This window comes from Anomaloglossus baeobatrachus, unplaced genomic scaffold (assembly GCF_048569485.1).
Source record: "Anomaloglossus baeobatrachus isolate aAnoBae1 unplaced genomic scaffold, aAnoBae1.hap1 Scaffold_718, whole genome shotgun sequence".
NCBI lineage: Eukaryota > Metazoa > Chordata > Amphibia > Anura > Aromobatidae > Anomaloglossus > Anomaloglossus baeobatrachus.
The window spans coordinates 46,655-73,796 of record NW_027445094.1 but is presented as its reverse complement, the minus strand read 5'-3'; the positions used below and the strand labels follow the sequence as shown (position 1 = coordinate 73,796).

Sequence of the window (27,142 nt, the reverse complement as noted above, 5' to 3'; positions counted from 1 at the left end):
CCAGTGTTCCGTCTCTTCATGTTGTGCACAGTTCAAACGGAAAATACATCAACAGGCAGACTACAGAAAAGCTTACTATCAAAGGTTAGAGGGGGGCTTTCTCAGAGGGCTTTTTACAGTTTTTCTATTCCCAATTAGCCGTTTAAGTGTACTTATTGAAAGTAGTAATTCTTTCATAGGCCGCCCTTTCTTAGTATTTGACGTTCCTTATATTGCGGTATGAGGCTTCGCAGTAGGTTGCAAACATTCATCACCCATGACTGTCCCCAATTGAGCTCAGAAGCTCAATGTCTATCATGACCTCTCTTTTAGAATGTCCAAGAGCAAGCAAACTATTCCTCCAGGAGAGGGCGCCAACAGACTACTAAAGAGATCATCATTACTCAAAGAAAACCCCAAAAACCAATGCATGATAGGAATAAACAGGTAACTTTCTTTGGAGTGGAAGCGGAGAGATCGCACCAGATGCCAATTCTAGATCTTATCACACCTGTGGTCACTGCAGCAGCAGGTGAATCCACTTTGTCCAAAAGGGATCTATTCCATTCAATTGCAAATGATCTAGATAAGACAGAGAACTGCAGCACGGGGACATAGCCGAGTTGGTCAGGTTGAGTGGTGATGAGTTTGCTATTTGGATGAATAAAGAAAGTCAAAAGTGTGAAAGATAAAAAACAAAAGGAGGAAGTGTGAAAAGTGAATGGGCCAAATTGAGGTGCATATGAAGACGTATGCTTTCTTCCAATTCATTAAATCGGGCTAATATGAATCAGGTGAATTGAGTTCTGCTTTTGGAAACTGGGTTAAGAAGGGGTGCACCGTTCCTGGAGGTACTGCAATACCAGGTCAATGCGTGGAGTGGACAGAGCAAGCTCTTTTTCCATCTCCCTGTTCTAAAAATCCATTTAATATATGGTCCCCAGATAGGGGACGTATCAGATATTAAACTGATAAGAACAGATACTACACTTGATCTTAGCCAAAAGGCCGAGAAGCGATAACCAGAATTGGTTTGGGCCTCGAGTGGCACCCTGGCCTATGCCGGACACATCTTAGGGAGAGAGAGCGAGAGGGAGACAAACCCACGCCTACACAAGACATTTTGTCACCCAAGCCAACCCTTGAAAAGGCTGCTTTGCAGAGCAAAAACAAGAAGAATGGTGCGTTTTGCAGCCGCCGCCCACTGCAATGAATCTGAATAACTCCTCCTTTAGGGCGCAAGCAACTCCCCTCCCCCTTGCAGTCTTTCCAATTCACGATACAAAAAGACGGACAGGACAGGTTGCCTGACTTTCCGTCACTGCCACCCTTTGCCATCCTTACCCGTAGAAAGCCCTTTCATCATCCCCAAACCCTAATCTTTTCCCTTTCCTTCCCAGCCCCCAAACCCTGCCCTCTGTACCTTTCTCACCACCCGCTTCCCTTCTCCTGTCATCCCCCTACCACCCGGGAAAAAAAGAGATTGCCCCCTCCTTCCACTAGCCCACCCTCCCACCCAAAGAACAACTTCTTCTGCGCAGCTTGTTTTCTAGGCAGCAGCGCTATTGTGATGTCATCGGGGGGCATTGTGACAAGCCGCCAGTGTTCCGTCTCTTCATGTTGTGCACAGTTCAAACGGAAAATACATCAACAGGCAGACTACAGAAAAGCTTACTATCAAAGGTTAGAGGGGGGCTTTCTCAGAGGGCTTTTTACAGTTTTTCTATTCCCAATTAGCCGTTTAAGTGTACTTATTGAAAGTAGTAATTCTTTCATAGGCCGCCCTTTCTTAGTATTTGACGTTCCTTATATTGCGGTATGAGGCTTCGCAGTAGGTTGCAAACATTCATCACCCATGACTGTCCCCAATTGAGCTCAGAAGCTCAATGTCTATCATGACCTCTCTTTTAGAATGTCCAAGAGCAAGCAAACTATTCCTCCAGGAGAGGGCGCCAACAGACTACTAAAGAGATCATCATTACTCAAAGAAAACCCCAAAAACCAATGCATAATAGGAATAAACAGGTAACTTTCTTTGGAGTGGAAGCGGAGAGATCGCACCAGATGCCAATTCTAGATCTTATCACACCTGTGGTCACTGCAGCAGCAGGTGAATCCACTTTGTCCAAAAGGGATCTATTCCATTCAATTGCAAATGATCTAGATAAGACAGAGAACTGCAGCACGGGGACATAGCCGAGTTGGTCAGGTTGAGTGGTGATGAGTTTGCTATTTGGATGAATAAAGAAAGTCAAAAGTGTGAAAGATAAAAAACAAAAGGAGGAAGTGTGAAAAGTGAATGGGCCAAATTGAGGTGCATATGAAGACGTATGCTTTCTTCCAATTCATTAAATCGGGCTAATATGAATCAGGTGAATTGAGTTCTGCTTTTGGAAACTGGGTTAAGAAGGGGTGCACCGTTCCTGGAGGTACTGCAATACCAGGTCAATGCGTGGAGTGGACAGAGCAAGCTCTTTTTCCATCTCCCTGTTCTAAAAATCCATTTAATATATGGTCCCCAGATAGGGGACGTATCAGATATTAAACTGATAAGAACAGATACTACACTTGATCTTAGCCAAAAGGCCGAGAAGCGATAACCAGAATTGGTTTGGGCCTCGAGTGGCACCCTGGCCTATGCCGGACACATCTTAGGGAGAGAGAGCGAGAGGGAGACAAACCCACGCCTACACAAGACATTTTGTCACCCAAGCCAACCCTTGAAAAGGCTGCTTTGCAGAGCAAAAACAAGAAGAATGGTGCGTTTTGCAGCCGCCGCCCACTGCAATGAATCTGAATAACTCCTCCTTTAGGGCGCAAGCAACTCCCCTCCCCCTTGCAGTCTTTCCAATTCACGATACAAAAAGACGGACAGGACAGGTTGCCTGACTTTCCGTCACTGCCACCCTTTGCCATCCTTACCCGTAGAAAGCCCTTTCATCATCCCCAAACCCTAATCTTTTCCCTTTCCTTCCCAGCTCCCAAACCCTGCCCTCTGTACCTTTCTCACCACCCGCTTCCCTTCTCCTGTCATCCCCCTACCACCCGGGAAAAAAAGAGATTGCCCCCTCCTTCCACTAGCCCACCCTCCCACCCAAAGAACAACTTCTTCTGCGCAGCTTGTTTTCTAGGCAGCAGCGCTATTGTGATGTCATCGGGGGGCATTGTGACAAGCCGCCAGTGTTCCGTCTCTTCATGTTGTGCACAGTTCAAACGGAAAATACATCAACAGGCAGACTACAGAAAAGCTTACTATCAAAGGTTAGAGGGGGGCTTTCTCAGAGGGCTTTTTACAGTTTTTCTATTCCCAATTAGCCGTTTAAGTGTACTTATTGAAAGTAGTAATTCTTTCATAGGCCGCCCTTTCTTAGTATTTGACGTTCCTTATATTGCGGTATGAGGCTTCGCAGTAGGTTGCAAACATTCATCACCCATGACTGTCCCCAATTGAGCTCAGAAGCTCAATGTCTATCATGACCTCTCTTTTAGAATGTCCAAGAGCAAGCAAACTATTCCTCCAGGAGAGGGCGCCAACAGACTACTAAAGAGATCATCATTACTCAAAGAAAACCCCAAAAACCAATGCATGATAGGAATAAACAGGTAACTTTCTTTGGAGTGGAAGCGGAGAGATCGCACCAGATGCCAATTCTAGATCTTATCACACCTGTGGTCACTGCAGCAGCAGGTGAATCCACTTTGTCCAAAAGGGATCTATTCCATTCAATTGCAAATGATCTAGATAAGACAGAGAACTGCAGCACGGGGACATAGCCGAGTTGGTCAGGTTGAGTGGTGATGAGTTTGCTATTTGGATGAATAAAGAAAGTCAAAAGTGTGAAAGATAAAAAACAAAAGGAGGAAGTGTGAAAAGTGAATGGGCCAAATTGAGGTGCATATGAAGACGTATGCTTTCTTCCAATTCATTAAATCGGGCTAATATGAATCAGGTGAATTGAGTTCTGCTTTTGGAAACTGGGTTAAGAAGGGGTGCACCGTTCCTGGAGGTACTGCAATACCAGGTCAATGCGTGGAGTGGACAGAGCAAGCTCTTTTTCCATCTCCCTGTTCTAAAAATCCATTTAATATATGGTCCCCAGATAGGGGACGTATCAGATATTAAACTGATAAGAACAGATACTACACTTGATCTTAGCCAAAAGGCCGAGAAGCGATAACCAGAATTGGTTTGGGCCTCGAGTGGCACCCTGGCCTATGCCGGACACATCTTAGGGAGAGAGAGCGAGAGGGAGACAAACCCACGCCTACACAAGACATTTTGTCACCCAAGCCAACCCTTGAAAAGGCTGCTTTGCAGAGCAAAAACAAGAAGAATGGTGCGTTTTGCAGCCGCCGCCCACTGCAATGAATCTGAATAACTCCTCCTTTAGGGCGCAAGCAACTCCCCTCCCCCTTGCAGTCTTTCCAATTCACGATACAAAAAGACGGACAGGACAGGTTGCCTGACTTTCCGTCACTGCCACCCTTTGCCATCCTTACCCGTAGAAAGCCCTTTCATCATCCCCAAACCCTAATCTTTTCCCTTTCCTTCCCAGCCCCCAAACCCTGCCCTCTGTACCTTTCTCACCACCCGCTTCCCTTCTCCTGTCATCCCCCTACCACCCGGGAAAAAAAGAGATTGCCCCCTCCTTCCACTAGCCCACCCTCCCACCCAAAGAACAACTTCTTCTGCGCAGCTTGTTTTCTAGGCAGCAGCGCTATTGTGATGTCATCGGGGGGCATTGTGACAAGCCGCCAGTGTTCCGTCTCTTCATGTTGTGCACAGTTCAAACGGAAAATACATCAACAGGCAGACTACAGAAAAGCTTACTATCAAAGGTTAGAGGGGGGCTTTCTCAGAGGGCTTTTTACAGTTTTTCTATTCCCAATTAGCCGTTTAAGTGTACTTATTGAAAGTAGTAATTCTTTCATAGGCCGCCCTTTCTTAGTATTTGACGTTCCTTATATTGCGGTATGAGGCTTCGCAGTAGGTTGCAAACATTCATCACCCATGACTGTCCCCAATTGAGCTCAGAAGCTCAATGTCTATCATGACCTCTCTTTTAGAATGTCCAAGAGCAAGCAAACTATTCCTCCAGGAGAGGGCGCCAACAGACTACTAAAGAGATCATCATTACTCAAAGAAAACCCCAAAAACCAATGCATGATAGGAATAAACAGGTAACTTTCTTTGGAGTGGAAGCGGAGAGATCGCACCAGATGCCAATTCTAGATCTTATCACACCTGTGGTCACTGCAGCAGCAGGTGAATCCACTTTGTCCAAAAGGGATCTATTCCATTCAATTGCAAATGATCTAGATAAGACAGAGAACTGCAGCACGGGGACATAGCCGAGTTGGTCAGGTTGAGTGGTGATGAGTTTGCTATTTGGATGAATAAAGAAAGTCAAAAGTGTGAAAGATAAAAAACAAAAGGAGGAAGTGTGAAAAGTGAATGGGCCAAATTGAGGTGCATATGAAGACGTATGCTTTCTTCCAATTCATTAAATCGGGCTAATATGAATCAGGTGAATTGAGTTCTGCTTTTGGAAACTGGGTTAAGAAGGGGTGCACCGTTCCTGGAGGTACTGCAATACCAGGTCAATGCGTGGAGTGGACAGAGCAAGCTCTTTTTCCATCTCCCTGTTCTAAAAATCCATTTAATATATGGTCCCCAGATAGGGGACGTATCAGATATTAAACTGATAAGAACAGATACTACACTTGATCTTAGCCAAAAGGCCGAGAAGCGATAACCAGAATTGGTTTGGGCCTCGAGTGGCACCCTGGCCTATGCCGGACACATCTTAGGGAGAGAGAGCGAGAGGGAGACAAACCCACGCCTACACAAGACATTTTGTCACCCAAGCCAACCCTTGAAAAGGCTGCTTTGCAGAGCAAAAACAAGAAGAATGGTGCGTTTTGCAGCCGCCGCCCACTGCAATGAATCTGAATAACTCCTCCTTTAGGGCGCAAGCAACTCCCCTCCCCCTTGCAGTCTTTCCAATTCACGATACAAAAAGACGGACAGGACAGGTTGCCTGACTTTCCGTCACTGCCACCCTTTGCCATCCTTACCCGTAGAAAGCCCTTTCATCATCCCCAAACCCTAATCTTTTCCCTTTCCTTCCCAGCCCCCAAACCCTGCCCTCTGTACCTTTCTCACCACCCGCTTCCCTTCTCCTGTCATCCCCCTACCACCCGGGAAAAAAAGAGATTGCCCCCTCCTTCCACTAGCCCACCCTCCCACCCAAAGAACAACTTCTTCTGCGCAGCTTGTTTTCTAGGCAGCAGCGCTATTGTGATGTCATCGGGGGGCATTGTGACAAGCCGCCAGTGTTCCGTCTCTTCATGTTGTGCACAGTTCAAACGGAAAATACATCAACAGGCAGACTACAGAAAAGCTTACTATCAAAGGTTAGAGGGGGGCTTTCTCAGAGGGCTTTTTACAGTTTTTCTATTCCCAATTAGCCGTTTAAGTGTACTTATTGAAAGTAGTAATTCTTTCATAGGCCGCCCTTTCTTAGTATTTGACGTTCCTTATATTGCGGTATGAGGCTTCGCAGTAGGTTGCAAACATTCATCACCCATGACTGTCCCCAATTGAGCTCAGAAGCTCAATGTCTATCATGACCTCTCTTTTAGAATGTCCAAGAGCAAGCAAACTATTCCTCCAGGAGAGGGCGCCAACAGACTACTAAAGAGATCATCATTACTCAAAGAAAACCCCAAAAACCAATGCATGATAGGAATAAACAGGTAACTTTCTTTGGAGTGGAAGCGGAGAGATCGCACCAGATGCCAATTCTAGATCTTATCACACCTGTGGTCACTGCAGCAGCAGGTGAATCCACTTTGTCCAAAAGGGATCTATTCCATTCAATTGCAAATGATCTAGATAAGACAGAGAACTGCAGCACGGGGACATAGCCGAGTTGGTCAGGTTGAGTGGTGATGAGTTTGCTATTTGGATGAATAAAGAAAGTCAAAAGTGTGAAAGATAAAAAACAAAAGGAGGAAGTGTGAAAAGTGAATGGGCCAAATTGAGGTGCATATGAAGACGTATGCTTTCTTCCAATTCATTAAATCGGGCTAATATGAATCAGGTGAATTGAGTTCTGCTTTTGGAAACTGGGTTAAGAAGGGGTGCACCGTTCCTGGAGGTACTGCAATACCAGGTCAATGCGTGGAGTGGACAGAGCAAGCTCTTTTTCCATCTCCCTGTTCTAAAAATCCATTTAATATATGGTCCCCAGATAGGGGACGTATCAGATATTAAACTGATAAGAACAGATACTACACTTGATCTTAGCCAAAAGGCCGAGAAGCGATAACCAGAATTGGTTTGGGCCTCGAGTGGCACCCTGGCCTATGCCGGACACATCTTAGGGAGAGAGAGCGAGAGGGAGACAAACCCACGCCTACACAAGACATTTTGTCACCCAAGCCAACCCTTGAAAAGGCTGCTTTGCAGAGCAAAAACAAGAAGAATGGTGCGTTTTGCAGCCGCCGCCCACTGCAATGAATCTGAATAACTCCTCCTTTAGGGCGCAAGCAACTCCCCTCCCCCTTGCAGTCTTTCCAATTCACGATACAAAAAGACGGACAGGACAGGTTGCCTGACTTTCCGTCACTGCCACCCTTTGCCATCCTTACCCGTAGAAAGCCCTTTCATCATCCCCAAACCCTAATCTTTTCCCTTTCCTTCCCAGCCCCCAAACCCTGCCCTCTGTACCTTTCTCACCACCCGCTTCCCTTCTCCTGTCATCCCCCTACCACCCGGGAAAAAAAGAGATTGCCCCCTCCTTCCACTAGCCCACCCTCCCACCCAAAGAACAACTTCTTCTGCGCAGCTTGTTTTCTAGGCAGCAGCGCTATTGTGATGTCATCGGGGGGCATTGTGACAAGCCGCCAGTGTTCCGTCTCTTCATGTTGTGCACAGTTCAAACGGAAAATACATCAACAGGCAGACTACAGAAAAGCTTACTATCAAAGGTTAGAGGGGGGCTTTCTCAGAGGGCTTTTTACAGTTTTTCTATTCCCAATTAGCCGTTTAAGTGTACTTATTGAAAGTAGTAATTCTTTCATAGGCCGCCCTTTCTTAGTATTTGACGTTCCTTATATTGCGGTATGAGGCTTCGCAGTAGGTTGCAAACATTCATCACCCATGACTGTCCCCAATTGAGCTCAGAAGCTCAATGTCTATCATGACCTCTCTTTTAGAATGTCCAAGAGCAAGCAAACTATTCCTCCAGGAGAGGGCGCCAACAGACTACTAAAGAGATCATCATTACTCAAAGAAAACCCCAAAAACCAATGCATGATAGGAATAAACAGGTAACTTTCTTTGGAGTGGAAGCGGAGAGATCGCACCAGATGCCAATTCTAGATCTTATCACACCTGTGGTCACTGCAGCAGCAGGTGAATCCACTTTGTCCAAAAGGGATCTATTCCATTCAATTGCAAATGATCTAGATAAGACAGAGAACTGCAGCACGGGGACATAGCCGAGTTGGTCAGGTTGAGTGGTGATGAGTTTGCTATTTGGATGAATAAAGAAAGTCAAAAGTGTGAAAGATAAAAAACAAAAGGAGGAAGTGTGAAAAGTGAATGGGCCAAATTGAGGTGCATATGAAGACGTATGCTTTCTTCCAATTCATTAAATCGGGCTAATATGAATCAGGTGAATTGAGTTCTGCTTTTGGAAACTGGGTTAAGAAGGGGTGCACCGTTCCTGGAGGTACTGCAATACCAGGTCAATGCGTGGAGTGGACAGAGCAAGCTCTTTTTCCATCTCCCTGTTCTAAAAATCCATTTAATATATGGTCCCCAGATAGGGGACGTATCAGATATTAAACTGATAAGAACAGATACTACACTTGATCTTAGCCAAAAGGCCGAGAAGCGATAACCAGAATTGGTTTGGGCCTCGAGTGGCACCCTGGCCTATGCCGGACACATCTTAGGGAGAGAGAGCGAGAGGGAGACAAACCCACGCCTACACAAGACATTTTGTCACCCAAGCCAACCCTTGAAAAGGCTGCTTTGCAGAGCAAAAACAAGAAGAATGGTGCGTTTTGCAGCCGCCGCCCACTGCAATGAATCTGAATAACTCCTCCTTTAGGGCGCAAGCAACTCCCCTCCCCCTTGCAGTCTTTCCAATTCACGATACAAAAAGACGGACAGGACAGGTTGCCTGACTTTCCGTCACTGCCACCCTTTGCCATCCTTACCCGTAGAAAGCCCTTTCATCATCCCCAAACCCTAATCTTTTCCCTTTCCTTCCCAGCCCCCAAACCCTGCCCTCTGTACCTTTCTCACCACCCGCTTCCCTTCTCCTGTCATCCCCCTACCACCCGGGAAAAAAAGAGATTGCCCCCTCCTTCCACTAGCCCACCCTCCCACCCAAAGAACAACTTCTTCTGCGCAGCTTGTTTTCTAGGCAGCAGCGCTATTGTGATGTCATCGGGGGGCATTGTGACAAGCCGCCAGTGTTCCGTCTCTTCATGTTGTGCACAGTTCAAACGGAAAATACATCAACAGGCAGACTACAGAAAAGCTTACTATCAAAGGTTAGAGGGGGGCTTTCTCAGAGGGCTTTTTACAGTTTTTCTATTCCCAATTAGCCGTTTAAGTGTACTTATTGAAAGTAGTAATTCTTTCATAGGCCGCCCTTTCTTAGTATTTGACGTTCCTTATATTGCGGTATGAGGCTTCGCAGTAGGTTGCAAACATTCATCACCCATGACTGTCCCCAATTGAGCTCAGAAGCTCAATGTCTATCATGACCTCTCTTTTAGAATGTCCAAGAGCAAGCAAACTATTCCTCCAGGAGAGGGCGCCAACAGACTACTAAAGAGATCATCATTACTCAAAGAAAACCCCAAAAACCAATGCATGATAGGAATAAACAGGTAACTTTCTTTGGAGTGGAAGCGGAGAGATCGCACCAGATGCCAATTCTAGATCTTATCACACCTGTGGTCACTGCAGCAGCAGGTGAATCCACTTTGTCCAAAAGGGATCTATTCCATTCAATTGCAAATGATCTAGATAAGACAGAGAACTGCAGCACGGGGACATAGCCGAGTTGGTCAGGTTGAGTGGTGATGAGTTTGCTATTTGGATGAATAAAGAAAGTCAAAAGTGTGAAAGATAAAAAACAAAAGGAGGAAGTGTGAAAAGTGAATGGGCCAAATTGAGGTGCATATGAAGACGTATGCTTTCTTCCAATTCATTAAATCGGGCTAATATGAATCAGGTGAATTGAGTTCTGCTTTTGGAAACTGGGTTAAGAAGGGGTGCACCGTTCCTGGAGGTACTGCAATACCAGGTCAATGCGTGGAGTGGACAGAGCAAGCTCTTTTTCCATCTCCCTGTTCTAAAAATCCATTTAATATATGGTCCCCAGATAGGGGACGTATCAGATATTAAACTGATAAGAACAGATACTACACTTGATCTTAGCCAAAAGGCCGAGAAGCGATAACCAGAATTGGTTTGGGCCTCGAGTGGCACCCTGGCCTATGCCGGACACATCTTAGGGAGAGAGAGCGAGAGGGAGACAAACCCACGCCTACACAAGACATTTTGTCACCCAAGCCAACCCTTGAAAAGGCTGCTTTGCAGAGCAAAAACAAGAAGAATGGTGCGTTTTGCAGCCGCCGCCCACTGCAATGAATCTGAATAACTCCTCCTTTAGGGCGCAAGCAACTCCCCTCCCCCTTGCAGTCTTTCCAATTCACGATACAAAAAGACGGACAGGACAGGTTGCCTGACTTTCCGTCACTGCCACCCTTTGCCATCCTTACCCGTAGAAAGCCCTTTCATCATCCCCAAACCCTAATCTTTTCCCTTTCCTTCCCAGCCCCCAAACCCTGCCCTCTGTACCTTTCTCACCACCCGCTTCCCTTCTCCTGTCATCCCCCTACCACCCGGGAAAAAAAGAGATTGCCCCCTCCTTCCACTAGCCCACCCTCCCACCCAAAGAACAACTTCTTCTGCGCAGCTTGTTTTCTAGGCAGCAGCGCTATTGTGATGTCATCGGGGGGCATTGTGACAAGCCGCCAGTGTTCCGTCTCTTCATGTTGTGCACAGTTCAAACGGAAAATACATCAACAGGCAGACTACAGAAAAGCTTACTATCAAAGGTTAGAGGGGGGCTTTCTCAGAGGGCTTTTTACAGTTTTTCTATTCCCAATTAGCCGTTTAAGTGTACTTATTGAAAGTAGTAATTCTTTCATAGGCCGCCCTTTCTTAGTATTTGACGTTCCTTATATTGCGGTATGAGGCTTCGCAGTAGGTTGCAAACATTCATCACCCATGACTGTCCCCAATTGAGCTCAGAAGCTCAATGTCTATCATGACCTCTCTTTTAGAATGTCCAAGAGCAAGCAAACTATTCCTCCAGGAGAGGGCGCCAACAGACTACTAAAGAGATCATCATTACTCAAAGAAAACCCCAAAAACCAATGCATGATAGGAATAAACAGGTAACTTTCTTTGGAGTGGAAGCGGAGAGATCGCACCAGATGCCAATTCTAGATCTTATCACACCTGTGGTCACTGCAGCAGCAGGTGAATCCACTTTGTCCAAAAGGGATCTATTCCATTCAATTGCAAATGATCTAGATAAGACAGAGAACTGCAGCACGGGGACATAGCCGAGTTGGTCAGGTTGAGTGGTGATGAGTTTGCTATTTGGATGAATAAAGAAAGTCAAAAGTGTGAAAGATAAAAAACAAAAGGAGGAAGTGTGAAAAGTGAATGGGCCAAATTGAGGTGCATATGAAGACGTATGCTTTCTTCCAATTCATTAAATCGGGCTAATATGAATCAGGTGAATTGAGTTCTGCTTTTGGAAACTGGGTTAAGAAGGGGTGCACCGTTCCTGGAGGTACTGCAATACCAGGTCAATGCGTGGAGTGGACAGAGCAAGCTCTTTTTCCATCTCCCTGTTCTAAAAATCCATTTAATATATGGTCCCCAGATAGGGGACGTATCAGATATTAAACTGATAAGAACAGATACTACACTTGATCTTAGCCAAAAGGCCGAGAAGCGATAACCAGAATTGGTTTGGGCCTCGAGTGGCACCCTGGCCTATGCCGGACACATCTTAGGGAGAGAGAGCGAGAGGGAGACAAACCCACGCCTACACAAGACATTTTGTCACCCAAGCCAACCCTTGAAAAGGCTGCTTTGCAGAGCAAAAACAAGAAGAATGGTGCGTTTTGCAGCCGCCGCCCACTGCAATGAATCTGAATAACTCCTCCTTTAGGGCGCAAGCAACTCCCCTCCCCCTTGCAGTCTTTCCAATTCACGATACAAAAAGACGGACAGGACAGGTTGCCTGACTTTCCGTCACTGCCACCCTTTGCCATCCTTACCCGTAGAAAGCCCTTTCATCATCCCCAAACCCTAATCTTTTCCCTTTCCTTCCCAGCCCCCAAACCCTGCCCTCTGTACCTTTCTCACCACCCGCTTCCCTTCTCCTGTCATCCCCCTACCACCCGGGAAAAAAAGAGATTGCCCCCTCCTTCCACTAGCCCACCCTCCCACCCAAAGAACAACTTCTTCTGCGCAGCTTGTTTTCTAGGCAGCAGCGCTATTGTGATGTCATCGGGGGGCATTGTGACAAGCCGCCAGTGTTCCGTCTCTTCATGTTGTGCACAGTTCAAACGGAAAATACATCAACAGGCAGACTACAGAAAAGCTTACTATCAAAGGTTAGAGGGGGGCTTTCTCAGAGGGCTTTTTACAGTTTTTCTATTCCCAATTAGCCGTTTAAGTGTACTTATTGAAAGTAGTAATTCTTTCATAGGCCGCCCTTTCTTAGTATTTGACGTTCCTTATATTGCGGTATGAGGCTTCGCAGTAGGTTGCAAACATTCATCACCCATGACTGTCCCCAATTGAGCTCAGAAGCTCAATGTCTATCATGACCTCTCTTTTAGAATGTCCAAGAGCAAGCAAACTATTCCTCCAGGAGAGGGCGCCAACAGACTACTAAAGAGATCATCATTACTCAAAGAAAACCCCAAAAACCAATGCATGATAGGAATAAACAGGTAACTTTCTTTGGAGTGGAAGCGGAGAGATCGCACCAGATGCCAATTCTAGATCTTATCACACCTGTGGTCACTGCAGCAGCAGGTGAATCCACTTTGTCCAAAAGGGATCTATTCCATTCAATTGCAAATGATCTAGATAAGACAGAGAACTGCAGCACGGGGACATAGCCGAGTTGGTCAGGTTGAGTGGTGATGAGTTTGCTATTTGGATGAATAAAGAAAGTCAAAAGTGTGAAAGATAAAAAACAAAAGGAGGAAGTGTGAAAAGTGAATGGGCCAAATTGAGGTGCATATGAAGACGTATGCTTTCTTCCAATTCATTAAATCGGGCTAATATGAATCAGGTGAATTGAGTTCTGCTTTTGGAAACTGGGTTAAGAAGGGGTGCACCGTTCCTGGAGGTACTGCAATACCAGGTCAATGCGTGGAGTGGACAGAGCAAGCTCTTTTTCCATCTCCCTGTTCTAAAAATCCATTTAATATATGGTCCCCAGATAGGGGACGTATCAGATATTAAACTGATAAGAACAGATACTACACTTGATCTTAGCCAAAAGGCCGAGAAGCGATAACCAGAATTGGTTTGGGCCTCGAGTGGCACCCTGGCCTATGCCGGACACATCTTAGGGAGAGAGAGCGAGAGGGAGACAAACCCACGCCTACACAAGACATTTTGTCACCCAAGCCAACCCTTGAAAAGGCTGCTTTGCAGAGCAAAAACAAGAAGAATGGTGCGTTTTGCAGCCGCCGCCCACTGCAATGAATCTGAATAACTCCTCCTTTAGGGCGCAAGCAACTCCCCTCCCCCTTGCAGTCTTTCCAATTCACGATACAAAAAGACGGACAGGACAGGTTGCCTGACTTTCCGTCACTGCCACCCTTTGCCATCCTTACCCGTAGAAAGCCCTTTCATCATCCCCAAACCCTAATCTTTTCCCTTTCCTTCCCAGCCCCCAAACCCTGCCCTCTGTACCTTTCTCACCACCCGCTTCCCTTCTCCTGTCATCCCCCTACCACCCGGGAAAAAAAGAGATTGCCCCCTCCTTCCACTAGCCCACCCTCCCACCCAAAGAACAACTTCTTCTGCGCAGCTTGTTTTCTAGGCAGCAGCGCTATTGTGATGTCATCGGGGGGCATTGTGACAAGCCGCCAGTGTTCCGTCTCTTCATGTTGTGCACAGTTCAAACGGAAAATACATCAACAGGCAGACTACAGAAAAGCTTACTATCAAAGGTTAGAGGGGGGCTTTCTCAGAGGGCTTTTTACAGTTTTTCTATTCCCAATTAGCCGTTTAAGTGTACTTTTTGAAAGTAGTAATTCTTTCATAGGCCGCCCTTTCTTAGTATTTGACGTTCCTTATATTGCGGTATGAGGCTTCGCAGTAGGTTGCAAACATTCATCACCCATGACTGTCCCCAATTGAGCTCAGAAGCTCAATGTCTATCATGACCTCTCTTTTAGAATGTCCAAGAGCAAGCAAACTATTCCTCCAGGAGAGGGCGCCAACAGACTACTAAAGAGATCATCATTACTCAAAGAAAACCCCAAAAACCAATGCATGATAGGAATAAACAGGTAACTTTCTTTGGAGTGGAAGCGGAGAGATCGCACCAGATGCCAATTCTAGATCTTATCACACCTGTGGTCACTGCAGCAGCAGGTGAATCCACTTTGTCCAAAAGGGATCTATTCCATTCAATTGCAAATGATCTAGATAAGACAGAGAACTGCAGCACGGGGACATAGCCGAGTTGGTCAGGTTGAGTGGTGATGAGTTTGCTATTTGGATGAATAAAGAAAGTCAAAAGTGTGAAAGATAAAAAACAAAAGGAGGAAGTGTGAAAAGTGAATGGGCCAAATTGAGGTGCATATGAAGACGTATGCTTTCTTCCAATTCATTAAATCGGGCTAATATGAATCAGGTGAATTGAGTTCTGCTTTTGGAAACTGGGTTAAGAAGGGGTGCACCGTTCCTGGAGGTACTGCAATACCAGGTCAATGCGTGGAGTGGACAGAGCAAGCTCTTTTTCCATCTCCCTGTTCTAAAAATCCATTTAATATATGGTCCCCAGATAGGGGACGTATCAGATATTAAACTGATAAGAACAGATACTACACTTGATCTTAGCCAAAAGGCCGAGAAGCGATAACCAGAATTGGTTTGGGCCTCGAGTGGCACCCTGGCCTATGCCGGACACATCTTAGGGAGAGAGAGCGAGAGGGAGACAAACCCACGCCTACACAAGACATTTTGTCACCCAAGCCAACCCTTGAAAAGGCTGCTTTGCAGAGCAAAAACAAGAAGAATGGTGCGTTTTGCAGCCGCCGCCCACTGCAATGAATCTGAATAACTCCTCCTTTAGGGCGCAAGCAACTCCCCTCCCCCTTGCAGTCTTTCCAATTCACGATACAAAAAGACGGACAGGACAGGTTGCCTGACTTTCCGTCACTGCCACCCTTTGCCATCCTTACCCGTAGAAAGCCCTTTCATCATCCCCAAACCCTAATCTTTTCCCTTTCCTTCCCAGCCCCCAAACCCTGCCCTCTGTACCTTTCTCACCACCCGCTTCCCTTCTCCTGTCATCCCCCTACCACCCGGGAAAAAAAGAGATTGCCCCCTCCTTCCACTAGCCCACCCTCCCACCCAAAGAACAACTTCTTCTGCGCAGCTTGTTTTCTAGGCAGCAGCGCTATTGTGATGTCATCGGGGGGCATTGTGACAAGCCGCCAGTGTTCCGTCTCTTCATGTTGTGCACAGTTCAAACGGAAAATACATCAACAGGCAGACTACAGAAAAGCTTACTATCAAAGGTTAGAGGGGGGCTTTCTCAGAGGGCTTTTTACAGTTTTTCTATTCCCAATTAGCCGTTTAAGTGTACTTATTGAAAGTAGTAATTCTTTCATAGGCCGCCCTTTCTTAGTATTTGACGTTCCTTATATTGCGGTATGAGGCTTCGCAGTAGGTTGCAAACATTCATCACCCATGACTGTCCCCAATTGAGCTCAGAAGCTCAATGTCTATCATGACCTCTCTTTTAGAATGTCCAAGAGCAAGCAAACTATTCCTCCAGGAGAGGGCGCCAACAGACTACTAAAGAGATCATCATTACTCAAAGAAAACCCCAAAAACCAATGCATGATAGGAATAAACAGGTAACTTTCTTTGGAGTGGAAGCGGAGAGATCGCACCAGATGCCAATTCTAGATCTTATCACACCTGTGGTCACTGCAGCAGCAGGTGAATCCACTTTGTCCAAAAGGGATCTATTCCATTCAATTGCAAATGATCTAGATAAGACAGAGAACTGCAGCACGGGGACATAGCCGAGTTGGTCAGGTTGAGTGGTGATGAGTTTGCTATTTGGATGAATAAAGAAAGTCAAAAGTGTGAAAGATAAAAAACAAAAGGAGGAAGTGTGAAAAGTGAATGGGCCAAATTGAGGTGCATATGAAGACGTATGCTTTCTTCCAATTCATTAAATCGGGCTAATATGAATCAGGTGAATTGAGTTCTGCTTTTGGAAACTGGGTTAAGAAGGGGTGCACCGTTCCTGGAGGTACTGCAATACCAGGTCAATGCGTGGAGTGGACAGAGCAAGCTCTTTTTCCATCTCCCTGTTCTAAAAATCCATTTAATATATGGTCCCCAGATAGGGGACGTATCAGATATTAAACTGATAAGAACAGATACTACACTTGATCTTAGCCAAAAGGCCGAGAAGCGATAACCAGAATTGGTTTGGGCCTCGAGTGGCACCCTGGCCTATGCCGGACACATCTTAGGGAGAGAGAGCGAGAGGGAGACAAACCCACGCCTACACAAGACATTTTGTCACCCAAGCCAACCCTTGAAAAGGCTGCTTTGCAGAGCAAAAACAAGAAGAATGGTGCGTTTTGCAGCCGCCGCCCACTGCAATGAATCTGAATAACTCCTCCTTTAGGGCGCAAGCAACTCCCCTCCCCCTTGCAGTCTTTCCAATTCACGATACAAAAAGACGGACAGGACAGGTTGCCTGACTTTCCGTCACTGCCACCCTTTGCCATCCTTACCCGTAGAAAGCCCTTTCATCATCCCCAAACCCTAATCTTTTCCCTTTCCTTCCCAGCCCCCAAACCCTGCCCTCTGTACCTTTCTCACCACCCGCTTCCCTTCTCCTGTCATCCCCCTACCACCCGGGAAAAAAAGAGATTGCCCCCTCCTTCCACTAGCCCACCCTCCCACCCAAAGAACAACTTCTTCTGCGCAGCTTGTTTTCTAGGCAGCAGCGCTATTGTGATGTCATCGGGGGGCATTGTGACAAGCCGCCAGTGTTCCGTCTCTTCATGTTGTGCACAGTTCAAACGGAAAATACATCAACAGGCAGACTACAGAAAAGCTTACTATCAAAGGTTAGAGGGGGGCTTTCTCAGAGGGCTTTTTACAGTTTTTCTATTCCCAATTAGCCGTTTAAGTGTACTTATTGAAAGTAGTAATTCTTTCATAGGCCGCCCTTTCTTAGTATTTGACGTTCCTTATATTGCGGTATGAGGCTTCGCAGTAGGTTGCAAACATTCATCACCCATGACTGTCCCCAATTGAGCTCAGAAGCTCAATGTCTATCATGACCTCTCTTTTAGAATGTCCAAGAGCAAGCAAACTATTCCTCCAGGAGAGGGCGCCAACAGACTACTAAAGAGATCATCATTACTCAAAGAAAACCCCAAAAACCAATGCATGATAGGAATAAACAGGTAACTTTCTTTGGAGTGGAAGCGGAGAGATCGCACCAGATGCCAATTCTAGATCTTATCACACCTGTGGTCACTGCAGCAGCAGGTGAATCCACTTTGTCCAAAAGGGATCTATTCCATTCAATTGCAAATGATCTAGATAAGACAGAGAACTGCAGCACGGGGACATAGCCGAGTTGGTCAGGTTGAGTGGTGATGAGTTTGCTATTTGGATGAATAAAGAAAGTCAAAAGTGTGAAAGATAAAAAACAAAAGGAGGAAGTGTGAAAAGTGAATGGGCCAAATTGAGGTGCATATGAAGACGTATGCTTTCTTCCAATTCATTAAATCGGGCTAATATGAATCAGGTGAATTGAGTTCTGCTTTTGGAAACTGGGTTAAGAAGGGGTGCACCGTTCCTGGAGGTACTGCAATACCAGGTCAATGCGTGGAGTGGACAGAGCAAGCTCTTTTTCCATCTCCCTGTTCTAAAAATCCATTTAATATATGGTCCCCAGATAGGGGACGTATCAGATATTAAACTGATAAGAACAGATTTTTTTTTTGATTTAACAGCATCTTTATTATCATGCACTACTCACAAAAAGGTAACAAACCGTGTACAGTGCCGCAGCCCCGTACACACAGAACTATACAATCCTTCTTACATAGCCATAGAGTACGACGCACTAAACTATACATCACACTCCTATGCTTATCCATAACACTCAAGCTGAAAGAAAAAGTTAGACAATAAATAACGACGAACCGGCGATTGGGGGATGGGGGTAGGGGAAAAGGGGGATAGGGTGGGGAAATCACAGGCCCGAAGCTTTATTGAAAGACGCACATAACGGGAAAAGGAGGGAGGGGGCATGGAAGAGGTCTAAACCTCCTCCTCGGCGCTGTCGTCCGGACTGTCCATGATGGAATAGTCTCTGAGCAGGCTGTGGATCAGCCTGCGGCAATCCTGGATAGACATCCTCTCCCTCTTCAAGATGAGCCGGTTCCTGGCGACCCAAATAGCGTCCTTAAAGCAGTTCATAAGGCGCCAAGCCTCCTGGATGGCTCCAACGGTGTGAGTCCCAGGGAAGAGTCCATAAAGTACGGAATGGTACGATAGGCTCCCTCTGGGGACGGAGTTCCTCAGGTCATCCTCCAGGGCAACCAACAGGCGCTGTGCGAAACGGCAGTCCCAAAAGGCGTGCAGCGATGTTTCCTCCACGAAGGGGCACCTTGGGCAGTACCGGGTTTTGCACAGGTTCCGGGCATGCATGAATGACCGGACGGGTAGTCCGCCCTGTATCGCCATCCATGACAAGTCCTTGTGCCCGTTGGTCAATCCAGCCGATGACACGTTTGTCCAAACAGTCTCCAGTGTGTCGTGATGAAGTCCTGGAATGTTCTCCATTTCGTCCTTGGCTCTGATGAGTTTGTGGATAGTCTTTGGCTTCCACAAATCAGGCTTGAGTCCCTCCAGTTGGTGTTCCCTCACAAACCGAACCACGTCTCCGTAGAACCATGGCGCCGTCCAGTTGTAGGGGAAGGAGCTGTCCCACTTGTCCCAGCCTAACCGTCTCCAAAGAGGCAGCAGGAAGAAGCGAGACATGGACCCACCCGCGGAACCTCTCTTGACTCGCAGAGTTCGGCGAACGCAGTCACATACGAAGGAGGATCGCAGGAGGGTGGGGATATCGGGTACGCCCTTCCCACCCTTGCGAGGATCCTTGTACATGATGCTCCGCTTTACTCTGTCCATCTTGGATCCCCAGACAAAACGAAACACCGTCCTGGTAATGGCCCTGCACACGGTGGCAAGGGGGGGCCAGGCCTGGGCCGTGTACTGCAGCACGGGCAGTACCTCGTTACGCAGGACCAGTGCTTTGCCCTCACAGGTGAGGCGTCTGAGGCTCCACAGACCGATCCGTTGGGTGATCTTGGTCAAGCGTTCCTCCCAGGACTTGAGGGCTGCTCCTTCCTTCCCGAACCAGACTCCAAGAACCTTGATGAAATCCGGCTGGATGCTGAAAGGGAAGGGGGCGGAAGAGGCCGGCTGCCAGTCCCCGAAGAGCATGGCTTCCGACTTCCCGCAGTTGACTTTGGCTCCCGAAGCCCGTCCGAAGGTCTCACAGGTCTGGACGAGGGTGTCGACTGAGCGCCGGTCCGCGCAGAAGACGGTCACGTCGTCCATGTAGAGCGAGCACTTGACCTCGAAGCGTTCTGGTCCTGGTGCGGTGATCCCTCTGATCTCTCCATTCCGCCGGATAGCCTCTGCAAAGAGTTCTATAACACAAACAAAAAGAAGAGGTGACAGAGGACAGCCTTGTCTGACCCCTGAGAGGACCGGGAAGGGGTCAGTCTTCCAGCCGTTCACCAACACCGAGCTGTGAATATCAAAATACATTAGTTGGACATACAAGCAAAACATGTTACCCAAACCTAACCTGTGCAGAGCTTTGCCCAGGAACTCATGGGAAACACGGTCGAAGGCCTTTTCCTGATCCAACGAGATCAGGGCTGCGTGCACCCGGCGGGCTTTGATGTACTCGACCGTGTCCCGCATGAGAGCCAGGCTGTCTGCGATGCGACGTCCGGGGATGCCGCAGGTCTGATCCGGGTGGATGATCCGTCCGATAACAGTCTTCAATCTCGTTGCCATCGTCTTGGCCAGGATCTTGTAGTCGACGTTCAGAAGGGTGATGGGACGCCAATTCTTCAGGTCGCACCTCTCTCCTTTACGCTTGTACAGGATCGTGACCATTCCTTCCCTCAGAGATGGAGGCATTCTGCCCTCCACCACCATCTCCTCATACAGCCCTAACAGGTCCGGACAGATTAGGTCTCCCAGCGCTACATAGAGCTCTGCTGGGAGGCCGTCACTGCCCGGTGTCCTGCCAGAACTAAAGGATTTGGCGGCCGAGAGCAGCTCGTCCACCGTCAGAGGAACATCCATGGCCGCCGCGTCTGCAGGGTCAAGATGGTTAGTGATACCTGACAGGAACTTATCGGCGGCCTCGGGGTCAGTAGTCTTGCGGGCGTAGAGTTCGCTGTAGAAGTCGCTGACGACCTTCATCACGTTCTCTTTCCCGCGTCGCATGTTTCCACTCTCGTCTCGTAGTTCATTCATGGGCGTGTGACCGGCGTGGAGTTTCCTGAAAAAGAACGAGTTACATTTCTCACCCTTCTCCAGGTTCTCCACTTTGGAACGGAAGACAATTCGCTCGGACTCCTCCTCGAAGTGCCTTTTCAGGCTCCTCTTAGTCTCCTCCAGCTCCTCTCTCACGTCCCAGCCGCATCGAAGAAGGTCCTGCAGGGAACGCAGCTCACGCTGGAGTCTCCTGAAGTCCCTCCTCTTCAGACACGCCTGTTGTTGACTCTTTGCCTGAAAGAAGAAACGGAACTCGAGTTTAACGTATTCCCACCAGTCAGAAACAGACTGGAAGCCCGCCTTGTAGGCCCGCCACGTGGAGTAGGCAGCTCTAAGCTCCTCCAGAATCTCACCCTTTTCCAGCAGAGAGCAGTTCAGCTTCCAGGAGCCCGGGCCAATGGGGAAGCCATGGCCCAGCACACCTTGAAAGTGAATGGCTCTGTGGTCAGAGAAGAAGCAGGGGACCATCGAGTGCCCACTCCGCCCAACCGCCCGAGAGGTAAACACAAAGTCAATCCTGGAACGCAGCGAGCCATCGGATCGGCACCATGAATAGTTCACGGATCCGTGTCCGATGGAGCCAACCACGTCCACAAGAGAGGCTTCGGTCACCATCTCAATGAGCAGTTTGGATGTGACGTCCAACTTGGCAGCCGTTCCAGAACTGCGTCCATCCTCCTCAATCGGGCAGTTGAAATCCCCGGCCATCACTACCGTCCTGGCGGTAGCGAGCTGAGGGCGCAGGGCTTGGAGGAGCTCCAGTCGATCGCTCTTCACAGGAGAAGCATACACATTGATGAACCTGACAGGTTCTCCCGCCCAGGTGCCATCCACGAGCAGTAACCTGCCGCAGACGATTTCCTGAACAGAGTCCAATGTGAAGGCGCTTCCCCTGATCAGCACGGCGACCCCCGCGGACCTACAGTCGCCCCCGCCAGACCAGTAGGATGGGCCATGGGTCCACTCCCTGGCCAGATGGTTGAAGGACCTAGAGGAGGGAAGGGAGCATTCCTGCAGGAAAAATACATCACTAGACTGAGTGTTAAGGAACGCAAAAATTGTCTGTCGTCGGAACTTGTCTCTGATGCTCCTAACATTAATGGAAAAGATGTTAATGTTAGCAGTCATTGGAGGAAAGAGAAAGTTAGAGCAGGCGGTGTGCCTTAGTTACCACTCCGGTCGGGCGGTTCTTCCTCTTTGGCACCTGCTGGTAAGGGTATCTCCAGCAGACCCTCTTCTGCTAGCTGATCAAGCAGGGATGGTGCCTCAGTGGCTTCCGACTCCTCCATTTCTTCTTCGGCCACAAGGGACTCCACCATCTGCTCCAACACGTCCGGTTCTGGGAGGAGGCCATCCTCCTCTTCCTGGGGTGGATTGGGGTCCACAATGAACAGCTTGGAAGGTTCTGCGACAGGACTATCTTCCACCTTCCTTTTCCTTTGGCCTGTACCTGAGGAGACGAGCTGGAAAATCCTCCTCGGTGAAAAGTGCAAGAGTGCTGAGGCCCTCTGCTCTCATGGTCTGGGGAGGGAGAGTGGGCTTTGGGGGGGGGGTGAGGAGACCAACTGAGGAGTAGGGAAATGAGGTGGAGGTGGTGGAATCCTCAGTAGGGTTGGCCGGGGGGGGAGGGGTTTGGACAGGGGTGACAGGGGGGGGGACCAGGGAGGGGGCAACAGTTTTCTTACCCTTCTTTTCCCTGGACTCCGTGGCTGCTGGGGCATCGGCTGGAGCCACGGTCGCTGGGTTCTTGGCCGCCTTGTCCTTGGCCTCTGTGGCCTTGGTCGTAGCTGCCTTGGTCGACGAAGCTGTGACTACCCGATACTGGGTCGCCGCGGCAACCCTTGCCCAGGATTTCTCCCGCTGTGGGCAGTCCTTGTAAAGGTGGTCCGCCTGTCCACATAGGTTGCAAGTCTTCTTCTTTGGGCAGTCCTTGGAGCTGTGTCCTGTCACCCGGCAAACCCTGCAGGCGTCCTCCTTGCAGGTCTTCATCGAATGCCCTTTCCCGCCACATTTCCTGCAGTTGTGTGGCATGTCCGGGTAGTAGATGAGACCAAAGGAGTTTCCCAGAGAGAATGTCGGGGGCAGGTGCTGGAGACCATCCTCGGATGCTGGTTCCCTGTAGAGTCGAACGGTTACTGACCACTTACCCGTCCAGAATCCGTTGCCGTTAAGGATGTGGGATGGCTCCCTCACCACTGTGCAGAGACGTCCCAGGAACGTGGAGATGTCTCTTCCTGGGGTGTGCGGGTTCCGCATGGAGACCGTGATCCTCTTCTCATCCCTCTGTATAGGACAGGATCCTAAAAAAGAATGAAAAGGGGAGTCCGGCATCGCTGCGTTCATCGCCTCCCAGTATCTCCTGCAGGCATTCACCGTGGCAAAGGTTACCAGAAAAATGCCAGTCATGAAGGTCTGGACACTCAGGGTTTCCGCCCTGGAGAAGCCCTGATCCAGAATCATCTTCTTGCAGAACACGTCGCTGGACATGTCCGGCAACCTACCATCCACCGCCTTCAGCTTCAGGGCGACCGTCTGCCGCATCCAAGGCTCCAGGGTTGGAGCCTTTTCAGGCGGCGTCCGGGCTCCCTCCGGCTGGCTGGCGTCGGAGGTAGGGGCCTCTTGGGCCGAAGAAGCCTCTGGATGAGCCTTCCTGGAGGTCCCTGGGTCCTGAGCCTTCTTGGCTGCCTTCTCTGGCTTGCTTGCCATGGCTGGTTCCTGCTTGAGTTCCCGGAGCTGGATCTTGGATTCTTCTCCGGGTGTCTTCTCCCGCTGTGTTCCTCCTCGAAGTTCCTCTGGTCTCCCCAAGTCTTCTCCGAGCCTTCGTCTTCTTGCTTCTTTCTGCCAAGCTCTTCTTCCGTCCGATCTCCCTCTTTCGGTCTCGGCTGGGCTTCGGAGCTTGTCTCCCTGATCGTATCTCGTCAAGTGTAGCTAGCTCAGTTTGTTCTGATAAGAACAGATACTACACTTGATCTTAGCCAAAAGGCCGAGAAGCGATAACCAGAATTGGTTTGGGCCTCGAGTGGCACCCTGGCCTATGCCGGACACATCTTAGGGAGAGAGAGCGAGAGGGAGACAAACCCACGCCTACACAAGACATTTTGTCACCCAAGCCAACCCTTGAAAAGGCTGCTTTGCAGAGCAAAAACAAGAAGAATGGTGCGTTTTGCAGCCGCCGCCCACTGCAATGAATCTGAATAACTCCTCCTTTAGGGCGCAAGCAACTCCCCTCCCCCTTGCAGTCTTTCCAATTCACGATACAAAAAGACGGACAGGACAGGTTGCCTGACTTTCCGTCACTGCCACCCTTTGCCATCCTTACCCGTAGAAAGCCCTTTCATCATCCCCAAACCCTAATCTTTTCCCTTTCCTTCCCAGCCCCCAAACCCTGCCCTCTGTACCTTTCTCACCACCCGCTTCCCTTCTCCTGTCATCCCCCTACCACCCGGGAAAAAAAGAGATTGCCCCCTCCTTCCACTAGCCCACCCTCCCACCCAAAGAACAACTTCTTCTGCGCAGCTTGTTTTCTAGGCAGCAGCGCTATTGTGATGTCATCGGGGGCATTGTGACAAGCCGCCAGTGTTCCGTCTCTTCATGTTGTGCACAGTTCAAACGGAAAATACATCAACAGGCAGACTACAGAAAAGCTTACTATCAAAGGTTAGAGGGGGGCTTTCTCAGAGGGCTTTTTACAGTTTTTCTATTCCCAATTAGCCGTTTAAGTGTACTTATTGAAAGTAGTAATTCTTTCATAGGCCGCCCTTTCTTAGTATTTGACATTCCTTATATTGCGGTATGAGGCTTCGCAGTAGGTTGCAAACATTCATCACCCATGACTGTCCCCAATTGAGCTCAGAAGCTCAATGTCTATCATGACCTCTCTTTTAGAATGTCCAAGAGCAAGCAAACTATTCCTCCAGGAGAGGGCGCCAACAGACTACTAAAGAGATCATCATTACTCAAAGAAAACCCCAAAAACCAATGCATGATAGGAATAAACAGGTAACTTTCTTTGGAGTGGAAGCGGAGAGATCGCACCAGATGCCAATTCTAGATCTTATCACACCTGTGGTCACTGCAGCAGCAGGTGAATCCACTTTGTCCAAAAGGGATCTATTCCATTCAATTGCAAATGATCTAGATAAGACAGAGAACTGCAGCACGGGGACATAGCCGAGTTGGTCAGGTTGAGTGGTGATGAGTTTGCTATTTGGATGAATAAAGAAAGTCAAAAGTGTGAAAGATAAAAAACAAAAGGAGGAAGTGTGAAAAGTGAATGGGCCAAATTGAGGTGCATATGAAGACGTATGCTTTCTTCCAATTCATTAAATCGGGCTAATATGAATCAGGTGAATTGAGTTCTGCTTTTGGAAACTGGGTTAAGAAGGGGTGCACCGTTCCTGGAGGTACTGCAATACCAGGTCAATGCGTGGAGTGGACAGAGCAAGCTCTTTTTCCATCTCCCTGTTCTAAAAATCCATTTAATATATGGTCCCCAGATAGGGGACGTATCAGATATTAAACTGATAAGAACAGATACTACACTTGATCTTAGCCAAAAGGCCGAGAAGCGATAACCAGAATTGGTTTGGGCCTCGAGTGGCACCCTGGCCTATGCCGGACACATCTTAGGGAGAGAGAGCGAGAGGGAGACAAACCCACGCCTACACAAGACATTTTGTCACCCAAGCCAACCCTTGAAAAGGCTGCTTTGCAGAGCAAAAACAAGAAGAATGGTGCGTTTTGCAGCCGCCGCCCACTGCAATGAATCTGAATAACTCCTCCTTTAGGGCGCAAGCAACTCCCCTCCCCCTTGCAGTCTTTCCAATTCACGATACAAAAAGACGGACAGGACAGGTTGCCTGACTTTCCGTCACTGCCACCCTTTGCCATCCTTACCCGTAGAAAGCCCTTTCATCATCCCCAAACCCTAATCTTTTCCCTTTCCTTCCCAGCCCCCAAACCCTGCCCTCTGTACCTTTCTCACCACCCGCTTCCCTTCTCCTGTCATCCCCCTACCACCCGGGAAAAAAAGAGATTGCCCCCTCCTTCCACTAGCCCACCCTCCCACCCAAAGAACAACTTCTTCTGCGCAGCTTGTTTTCTAGGCAGCAGCGCTATTGTGATGTCATCGGGGGGCATTGTGACAAGCCGCCAGTGTTCCGTCTCTTCATGTTGTGCACAGTTCAAACGGAAAATACATCAACAGGCAGACTACAGAAAAGCTTACTATCAAAGGTTAGAGGGGGGCTTTCTCAGAGGGCTTTTTACAGTTTTTCTATTCCCAATTAGCCGTTTAAGTGTACTTATTGAAAGTAGTAATTCTTTCATAGGCCGCCCTTTCTTAGTATTTGACGTTCCTTATATTGCGGTATGAGGCTTCGCAGTAGGTTGCAAACATTCATCACCCATGACTGTCCCCAATTGAGCTCAGAAGCTCAATGTCTATCATGACCTCTCTTTTAGAATGTCCAAGAGCAAGCAAACTATTCCTCCAGGAGAGGGCGCCAACAGACTACTAAAGAGATCATCATTACTCAAAGAAAACCCCAAAAACCAATGCATGATAGGAATAAACAGGTAACTTTCTTTGGAGTGGAAGCGGAGAGATCGCACCAGATGCCAATTCTAGATCTTATCACACCTGTGGTCACTGCAGCAGCAGGTGAATCCACTTTGTCCAAAAGGGATCTATTCCATTCAATTGCAAATGATCTAGATAAGACAGAGAACTGCAGCACGGGGACATAGCCGAGTTGGTCAGGTTGAGTGGTGATGAGTTTGCTATTTGGATGAATAAAGAAAGTCAAAAGTGTGAAAGATAAAAAACAAAAGGAGGAAGTGTGAAAAGTGAATGGGCCAAATTGAGGTGCATATGAAGACGTATGCTTTCTTCCAATTCATTAAATCGGGCTAATATGAATCAGGTGAATTGAGTTCTGCTTTTGGAAACTGGGTTAAGAAGGGGTGCACCGTTCCTGGAGGTACTGCAATACCAGGTCAATGCGTGGAGTGGACAGAGCAAGCTCTTTTTCCATCTCCCTGTTCTAAAAATCCATTTAATATATGGTCCCCAGATAGGGGACGTATCAGATATTAAACTGATAAGAACAGATACTACACTTGATCTTAGCCAAAAGGCCGAGAAGCGATAACCAGAATTGGTTTGGGCCTCGAGTGGCACCCTGGCCTATGCCGGACACATCTTAGGGAGAGAGAGCGAGAGGGAGACAA

General features: G+C 48.1%; 13 non-coding genes and 2 pseudogenes across 13 annotated transcripts; all 15 read right to left on the bottom strand.

Annotated features, from left to right (window-relative positions):
• Positions 1-808: 808 nt before the first annotated feature.
• Positions 809-999, bottom strand: LOC142287260 (U2 spliceosomal RNA). The gene has a single exon (XR_012748252.1). It is a non-coding gene; the product is annotated as a U2 spliceosomal RNA (small nuclear RNA).
• A 1,387-nt stretch (positions 1,000-2,386) lies between these two features.
• On the bottom strand, positions 2,387-2,577 carry LOC142287259 (U2 spliceosomal RNA). The gene has a single exon (XR_012748251.1). It is a non-coding gene; the product is annotated as a U2 spliceosomal RNA (small nuclear RNA).
• A 1,387-nt stretch (positions 2,578-3,964) lies between these two features.
• On the bottom strand, positions 3,965-4,155 carry LOC142287257 (U2 spliceosomal RNA). The gene has a single exon (XR_012748249.1). It is a non-coding gene; the product is annotated as a U2 spliceosomal RNA (small nuclear RNA).
• A 1,387-nt stretch (positions 4,156-5,542) lies between these two features.
• LOC142287256 (U2 spliceosomal RNA) lies at positions 5,543-5,733 on the bottom strand. Its single transcript, XR_012748248.1, has one exon. It is a non-coding gene; the product is annotated as a U2 spliceosomal RNA (small nuclear RNA).
• A 1,387-nt stretch (positions 5,734-7,120) lies between these two features.
• On the bottom strand, positions 7,121-7,311 carry LOC142287255 (U2 spliceosomal RNA). The gene has a single exon (XR_012748247.1). It is a non-coding gene; the product is annotated as a U2 spliceosomal RNA (small nuclear RNA).
• Positions 7,312-8,698: 1,387 nt separating this feature from the next.
• On the bottom strand, positions 8,699-8,889 carry LOC142287254 (U2 spliceosomal RNA). Its single transcript, XR_012748246.1, has one exon. It is a non-coding gene; the product is annotated as a U2 spliceosomal RNA (small nuclear RNA).
• Positions 8,890-10,276: 1,387 nt separating this feature from the next.
• On the bottom strand, positions 10,277-10,467 carry LOC142287253 (U2 spliceosomal RNA). Its single transcript, XR_012748245.1, has one exon. It is a non-coding gene; the product is annotated as a U2 spliceosomal RNA (small nuclear RNA).
• Positions 10,468-11,854: 1,387 nt separating this feature from the next.
• Positions 11,855-12,045, bottom strand: LOC142287252 (U2 spliceosomal RNA). Its single transcript, XR_012748244.1, has one exon. It is a non-coding gene; the product is annotated as a U2 spliceosomal RNA (small nuclear RNA).
• Positions 12,046-13,432: 1,387 nt separating this feature from the next.
• Positions 13,433-13,623, bottom strand: LOC142287251 (U2 spliceosomal RNA). Its single transcript, XR_012748243.1, has one exon. It is a non-coding gene; the product is annotated as a U2 spliceosomal RNA (small nuclear RNA).
• A 1,387-nt stretch (positions 13,624-15,010) lies between these two features.
• On the bottom strand, positions 15,011-15,201 carry LOC142287250 (U2 spliceosomal RNA). The gene has a single exon (XR_012748242.1). It is a non-coding gene; the product is annotated as a U2 spliceosomal RNA (small nuclear RNA).
• Positions 15,202-16,588: 1,387 nt separating this feature from the next.
• LOC142287249 (U2 spliceosomal RNA) lies at positions 16,589-16,779 on the bottom strand. Its single transcript, XR_012748241.1, has one exon. It is a non-coding gene; the product is annotated as a U2 spliceosomal RNA (small nuclear RNA).
• A 1,387-nt stretch (positions 16,780-18,166) lies between these two features.
• Positions 18,167-18,375, bottom strand: LOC142287216 (U2 spliceosomal RNA; annotated as a pseudogene).
• Positions 18,376-23,802: 5,427 nt separating this feature from the next.
• LOC142287222 (U2 spliceosomal RNA) lies at positions 23,803-23,906 on the bottom strand (annotated as a pseudogene).
• Positions 23,907-25,292: 1,386 nt separating this feature from the next.
• Positions 25,293-25,483, bottom strand: LOC142287248 (U2 spliceosomal RNA). Its single transcript, XR_012748240.1, has one exon. It is a non-coding gene; the product is annotated as a U2 spliceosomal RNA (small nuclear RNA).
• A 1,387-nt stretch (positions 25,484-26,870) lies between these two features.
• Positions 26,871-27,061, bottom strand: LOC142287246 (U2 spliceosomal RNA). Its single transcript, XR_012748238.1, has one exon. It is a non-coding gene; the product is annotated as a U2 spliceosomal RNA (small nuclear RNA).
• Between the last annotated feature and the right edge of the window lie 81 nt (positions 27,062-27,142).